Raw genomic sequence first — 7,703 nt, 5'->3', positions numbered from 1 at the left:
GTACAAATATACAAATATACACATCCATATGAGAAACTCTTACCCAGACATTCTGTACCTACCAAAAACTTACATTTAGGAGTCTGTAACTGAGGAGAAAGCAAATGGGGGATTCAGTGATGGTCCAGGAATAAGGCAAAGAGATTGAAAGCCAGAGGAGGAACAGCAAGAAGCAGTACTTGCATTACATAAAGATATACTGGCCTGCAGCCCTTTGCATGCACTGCACTCTCCCAAAAGAGGAGTACTCAGATTGAAGGCAAGGACCTACACTGATCAAGCTTAAGAAGTCAAAACCACCAACATCCCCATCAGCCATGTATATGTTATAAACAGTGCTACAGACAGATGGTGGTTGGATCAACAGCATGACACAAAGATGTATTTGGAAACAGCATTAGGGAAGGACAAAAGGATGCACTGCAGTTTGGCAAGCCGGCACAACCAGCTGCCTGCCTGACGTTTGAAAGTTTATTCAAAAAAATGTCTGTGCACAGCAGAACTCCAAGCAGGGAAATATAAGGATACTGACCTAGTGCTGTACTGTGTTAGTATTATTCATTTTGAAAAACATGGTAAAAGACTTTGGATGCTAAGCAGTCCAATGCTTTACGGTTTGTTTGGGGACTGACAACTCTGCCCACCTATAAAATACATCTGCTGAAGCTACTCAATAATTTCTCTACACCAAAGGGAAAAATGTTTTTTTTTAAAGTTTTCTAATGACAGGCTGTGTTCTTATTTTATTTTTTTTTTAACTTACAGAATGATTGTGAAAGATAGGATGAGTTTTCTTATTTCTTACTTTATACTTGCTGGGACAACGGAGATACAAACCTGTACAGCTTTGTTTGCAACAGGCAATTTATGATTTCAACACTGTGATTTCAGGGTCTCAGCCAGTAACAAGTGGGTAGGCACCTGTTTATTCGCTGTATCTGAGCTAAGATACCACACAAAACTAGTTGTGGTGGTGCTGGTTACTTTCCCTGCCAAAAGCACCCATTGGAAACTGAACTGAGAACTCTTATTTCACAAAAGCCACTGAACAGCAATTAAGAGGAGTTTAGAATCATAGAATCATAGAATAGTTAGGGTTGGAAAGGACCTTAAGATCATCTAGTTCCATCTAGTTCCAATATCTAGTGTGATGACAACTCCTTCTGTCCTTCAGAAAAGTTGTATGACTGTTGCACAGAAAATGTCCCCCTGTTTTGCAGGAGCCATTCCCTAGTGCAAGATCTTTTCTTTCAGCCTTAATTGAATATTGAAGCATTCACTTGTTTTTTAATTGGATGTGCCATTTACAGTACACTTACCACGTGAAAGAATAAAGAATAGAAAAATAGAAATCCAATTTTACATAGCAGCTGGCAATGCAAATTTTTAAATCAAGCCAAGAATTAGTATACTGCAGTGTTAATTTTTGTATGGTAGATAGAATATGAAATATTTTTATATCCCTTATCATTAGCAAACAGAGTACATTAGTTTTACATTTTGAAATCAGGTAGTCACCAAGAAGTTTGTCTTTAAAACTGTTTTATGAAACCAAGGAAGAAAAAATCCAGCACTTACTCGGAGCTGGGAAAATGTCACCATGTTGAACATTCAGTTACTTCTGCATTAAATTGACAGCTTAGGCCGTACTCTTACAGGAGAACTCAAGTTAAAACACATTAACCCTCCTGACATCTCATGCTCAAATGGCTGTGGAAAAAATAGCTATTTAAATCATAGTGCCTATTTTGGTCTTCAACTGCTGACCAAAACTCGTATGATTTCAGAAGTAATCTCTCATCTTCTACTATATATAATGAAACCATTCCTGTACTCCAGTCAGTCTGTGAGACTGAAGTTCAGTCTTAAAGGCTCATTTTCAGTATCTCCTCTGGCAGAAGAAATCTGGGAAGAGGGTTTTCTTTCTGAGAATGAACAGAGCCTACATCCATGTTGCTGCTGAATTTCATTTACCTCTATGAGAAAAGAACACTTTCCTTTGTGCGATTTCCCAGTGGTAGGATATATTACTACATTTTCTATTCCTCTTTTAAATGAAAGCAATAAGACTTAAAAATATGAAGTTTGGACACAGATGTAAAGGGTCATAAAGCAACAAGAGTAAGCAAAATTCAGAATAGCAGGAATCCAGTGATACTAGATCTGCTCAGTAAACTGGACTGTACTGGTGGGGCAGGCTGGGTGAAGGGATTTAAGTAGGTAATCTTAAAGTGAGGGAACCCACAATGACCCTTGAGAGTTGTAAGAGCTAGAAGAAAAATGTGCTGGATGGGAATCTTGCTATGGTTCTCTTTTAATCTATCACATTTGGTCCACTGGTAAGGTGATTTAGCCTTTGCTGCCTTTTCCTCTAGCTCTTTGACACACAGATTACCTCATTTGAGACATACCTCAAATATATAGACTCTATATGAATAGAGTCTAAGGGAACTGAAGAGAACAGTAAAATATCCAACATGCATATCCCTGCATTTAAGTCATTACTGCTACCAGATGGGTAGAAACCATGCTGACCTAGCATATATTGCACCTCTGCACCACTGACATGCCACTGCTGATAGGCCAAATCAGACTTTGTATAAAAGCAGTAAGAAAGCAAAATCAGAATGCCTAAAGCAAACCATAGCATCCCTCTGGAGTATCTGGAGCATCTTTCCTATTTGGAATGGCTGGAGAAAGGAATGCTCAAGAAGGATTGCTCCATGTGTATGCATACCTGCAGAGAAGACAGAGCCAGACTCTTTTCAGTAGTGTCCTGTGCCTGGACCAGAAGCAATGGGCATGAATGGAAGCACAGAGGTTCCCTCTCAGCATCAGGAAACACTTTTTACATTGTAAGGGTGATTGAGCATTTGCAGAGGATGTCCAGAGAGGTTGTGGAATCTGTTTTTGGAGATGTTCAAAATCTGAATGGACGTGGTCCTGTGCAGCCTGATGGGTGACTGTGTTTGAGCACTGGGAATGGACAAGATGACCTTCAGAGGGGTCTTCCAACCTCAGCTATTATGGGATATCAAAGGATTTTACTCTATGCCTGCTGCTGCTGTATGGGCAAATGTCACAGGAGAGATAACTGTTTGACTTGCTTCACTTCCTTGAGAACAAATTTGCTTTCTTCATATACTCTTTATGTTATTTTCTTGCTCCTACAGACCTTATTCAATGAGGCAAAACCTTCACTGATTTTAATGACAATATTGCTATCATAATTACCACAGGGTTGAGCCCTAGAAAATCATCAAACTTTTCTCTTCTTTTTTCCAATTATGTTTTTAGAGGCAAATTGCCTATGCTGCTTCCTGCAGTTAATTTATGCTTGACAGTACAGCAATGCACAACTGAAAAGTCTTTTGCTGCAAAGCCATTCACCCTGTTGATAGTTGATATGATGCAAACCCAAAACCTGGTGATTCTAAGTCGTACTTGACTTTAGACTGGTGCTATGTAAGGAGCCATAGAGTCTCTCTGCTCTCAGGTATGGCTGGATGGGTTTCTCTTGTGCCAACTTGAGAGATCTAGCCAACCTTGGCAGCTTCTGAGTTCTACAAGTTGCTTTGCTTTAGAAGTAGTCTGTGGTACTGAAGCCTGAATAAATACAAAATATGTTACCATCAGATATACAAGCAAATTCTCTGAGGCATAGGAGATGTTCTTACAAGAATGTTCTGCTCTGTTTGGTTCAGTCTTCTTGGTCTGTCACTTTTAGACCATGCTGAAACTAGAAATAATTCAAAAGCTAGAGAAATAAAAATCTCATTTCAAAGCAGCTTGCAGTCATTTTCAAAGAAAACTTAATTAGTTTTCTATACTTATGACCAAAAAGCATGTCTTTTTCTTTTGTCAAACCTGAAAGAATTATGGAACTTAGGTGTAAGTATATGTGTGACCCTAATTAAACTTTTCATTAGTTTCAATTCGCTGTACACAGAAGCAATGAGACTGAATTATACTCAGAAAAAATCCAAAACCAACTCCAAATCCTATTTGCTCCTACCTGTGAAGAATACAAGGGAAGATTTTAGTTAATCTGATTTGTTTTATTCCTGTCTATTTTATTTTTCTGAAAAATAAAAAAAGATATTTATTATTCTTTCCTTGACCTCTGTTATTTACCTAACTTGAAGTTGATCACTCTTTTCTTCTTGATCTATACTCAAGAAGAGCAGCCTGAAGAACAGACCATTTTAAAAACCAAACCTGAATTACTGCAAGGTTCCATGGTCTTATGATGATATATGCTTAAGTGTCTTTGTTCTTGGTTCAAGGAGCTATATATCTGCTTAAAAATAATTTATTTCACATCATTTTTTTGGGGGGAATATCTGTGGAAATAGTATATGTGGGAATGCAGCTGTGAAATTACTCCCACTTTCTCCATGCAGTCTAAGATATCTAACTGAACATCAAAAAGCCATTTATCTTGGTGTTAGTTTTGATATAGACACAGGGATGTGTAATCTATTTAAGATATGAACCAGATGACAGGTATAACCTTGATTCTTATATGTACAATACAAAGTTAAGGTTAATATAGAAAGCTTTAGGAAATACCAACTTTATTTTTGTTCTGTATCCATGTACTTTCATGCCATGCACAGAATTTAAATCAGTTCTTATCTTCATGTGATAAGTATGTGCATGGTGATATTTCCATTATTGCATAGTATAACTTTCTATCTTTCCAACTTGTTAGCATGTTGGGATGGGTTCCTTTTAAGAGTGAGTGGAGATGGTGTCTCTAAATTGCTCTGACTGTGTAAAGAGGGAAGAAGAGAGAGCAATAAAACCTGCAAACTTCATTTGAGATGATAAATGCGAAAGGTTGGTGATTTATGCAAATGGTCAGGGTTGTGGGTTTTTTACTCAAAGCTAAGAAATTCCTTCTAAAGGCTGCAAGAATAAGGCACAACTGAGGACTTTACAGAAAAGCAGAACAGAACATGTGACCATTCAGATGAAGATGTGTGTGGAAGCCTTCATTGTTTTATCTTACGCCATTACATTCAGTAGAATGTAACAGAAAGTCTTTAAGTAACAAGCTGATAATGTTTGTGTTTAAACTTATAAGAACAAAAAAACCTTGGTATTGAAATATTTGAACACTTTATTCTAATATTTATTACCAAAAGTATTTCCTGTAATCCCCTGACATTGAAAGTCTTCTCTTAGTTAACTGCTGGACACAGAACAAAAGCAACTGTGTCTACTGGAGGATGCAAGTGTCAGGGAAAAGATGAATACATACACAACAGTGGCACACAAATAAAACTGTCTGAAACAATTTCAATGCTTCCAAGTAGTGCAGACAAAATTAAGGATAAAATAACTGAAGGGGATAAAATAGGATCACAAAAGTGGGAGGATTCTGGGTTAAGAAAGCTAAGGTGAATATCAGTGGGTTTCTGAAGAGTAATGAGAAGCTGGAGAGAATTTATGAATATGGACGGGATCTCAGTATCACTCTCCTCACTAACCCAGTCAAACTTTGAAGCATCTGTATTCCTGGGATCCTCTCCTCATTCCCATGCCTCTCCCCACGACGCAATTTGTAACAGTTTCCCTTCCCCATCCTCTTCTCCCATCAATGGCTGTATTCTTGCATCTAATATATAGGTAAACAGTGGAGGGAAAAAGAATTTACATCTTCTACACAAGATCTGGTCTTGTGGTCATCTGGTTTAAGTCACTAGTAGTATGTTCACTATCAGAAATAAGAAACACCCTTTTTGAAGCATCAGGATGAACACGATATACTATATTTTCATTGACTCTATGTCTTAGAAGCACTGCATAGTAATCTCAATCCCTTTGAGATATCCTGCAAGTAAGACTCTTACAACTGAAGTAAGTATTTCATTTGCGGAAGGCTGTACAACTTATTAGGCCTAACATGAATATATTTGAATAAACAATCATTTACACAGGGTGAAAATACACAGCCCAGTGGAAGAAGCAGTTTTTTAATCCATTAAATCCTAAGTGACATGCACTGGCATTTATCTGTGGTATTTCCTTCAACTGTTCACATTAAAATTGGACTACAGTTACTTGTTGCTTTGCAATGTGTTAAAATGAAGAAGAAAAAAAAAAAAGCACTTCTGAGAGCAGGTAATTTGGAATTATATTAGTTTCTTTGCAGATCAGAAGATATGCCCATAGCAGAATCTTACTGAATTATACTGGCATACTTCACTATTTAAGAAAGAGCAAAGGACAGTGAGACATTACTCACAGAACTGCAAAGTTATACCTCCAACTGAATCCAATCAAGAAGAGAGAAAAAAAAAAATGAAAACGATTTTGATCTGAAGACTCTTTTTTTTTTTCCTTAAGGCAGGCAAAAATAGAACAGCTTGGTGTGCCAAAAACCAGCTTTAAACACAGGCCTCATTCAAGACAGCAGACATTTTTTCACTGACTTCAATAGGTTTCTTTCTAAAGGGTACTGCACCCTACCTGGGATAAGTCTGCTGTGACTTGGTGATGGTGCAGGAGGTCAGATCAGTTACTGGACTATACATTGGCTGTTGCTTGAGGAACAGTGATCTTGACCCTTCAAGGTCCAGCTTGAGAGAACAGGAAAGCATTCCAACCAAAAGGCGTATACATATGTACTTCAATGGGTTAATTTTCCAAACCAGAAGAAAATATGAGAGAAATGGATTGGAAAGAAAATTCATGCAGAAAAACACAAATTAAATTATTTAAAATCAAAACCATACTGTGAAGAAGTACTTCTCGTTCAGTACAGAAATAAAGGCAACAATAAAACCAAGCTTACTTCTAAACCTAGGGATGGAGTAAATGAGGAATAGATAGAGACCAGTACCAATGATAGGTTAAGAAGTACAGAAGTTTCATATGGGTTGCTAAAGCCATAAAGCCTCAAATCCATGATGATCAGAGGAAAATATCTATAAGCTCTTAATAGAGATGCAGAAGAGCTAGAATTACTTAAAATACTTTTTCTGAACTTTGAAAAAACTAGGATGGTGCACCCATATCATGTGAAAACATGTGCTTTCCAGTCCATCAGTTGAAAGAGGATGCTAAACTACAACCACTGGGGATAAATGCTTTTTAGTCAGGAGATCTAGATTATTATCTGAAGGCCTGCAAGGATGCCAGAGAGGGACTCTTCATCAGGGACTGTAGCAATAGGGCAAGGGGGAACGGTTTTAAACTTAAACAGGCGAAGTTCAGGTTAGATTTAAAGAAGAAGTTCTTTACTGTGAGGGTGGTGAGGCACTGGAACAGGTTGCCCAAAGAAGTGGTAAATGCTCCATCCTTGGCAGTGTTTAAGGTGAGGTTGGACAGAGCCTTGGGTGACATGGTCTATTGTGAGGCATCCCTGTCCATGGCAGGGGGGTTGGAACTAGATGATTTTAATGTCCTTTCCAACCATAACTATTCTATGATTTCTCCCCAGGAGCCTAAAATTTTGCCTCAACAATTTTTTACAGATAGAAATTTTTGACTACATCTTGGGTTATAAGGACACAGATAGAACATTAATGTACCACAATATTGCACCAGTATTTTAAAACCTCTGTGTGGTACACTCTGCAAATATAAGGAAATTCATAAGGAAAACGTAGTTTGGAAAAAAATCAGGTAAATTGCCTTATGGACAGCAGCTGAGCTGCAGCTGCAAGTCAGAAAAGGGTTGTGACATTACATTC

This window comes from Pezoporus occidentalis, unplaced genomic scaffold (assembly GCF_034315485.1).
Source record: "Pezoporus occidentalis ecotype Australia unplaced genomic scaffold, CSIRO_AGI_Poc_V1 ctg170, whole genome shotgun sequence".
NCBI lineage: Eukaryota > Metazoa > Chordata > Aves > Psittaciformes > Psittacidae > Pezoporus > Pezoporus occidentalis.
The sequence above is the reverse complement of the archived record's forward strand: the minus strand, read 5'-3'. Positions refer to the sequence as shown.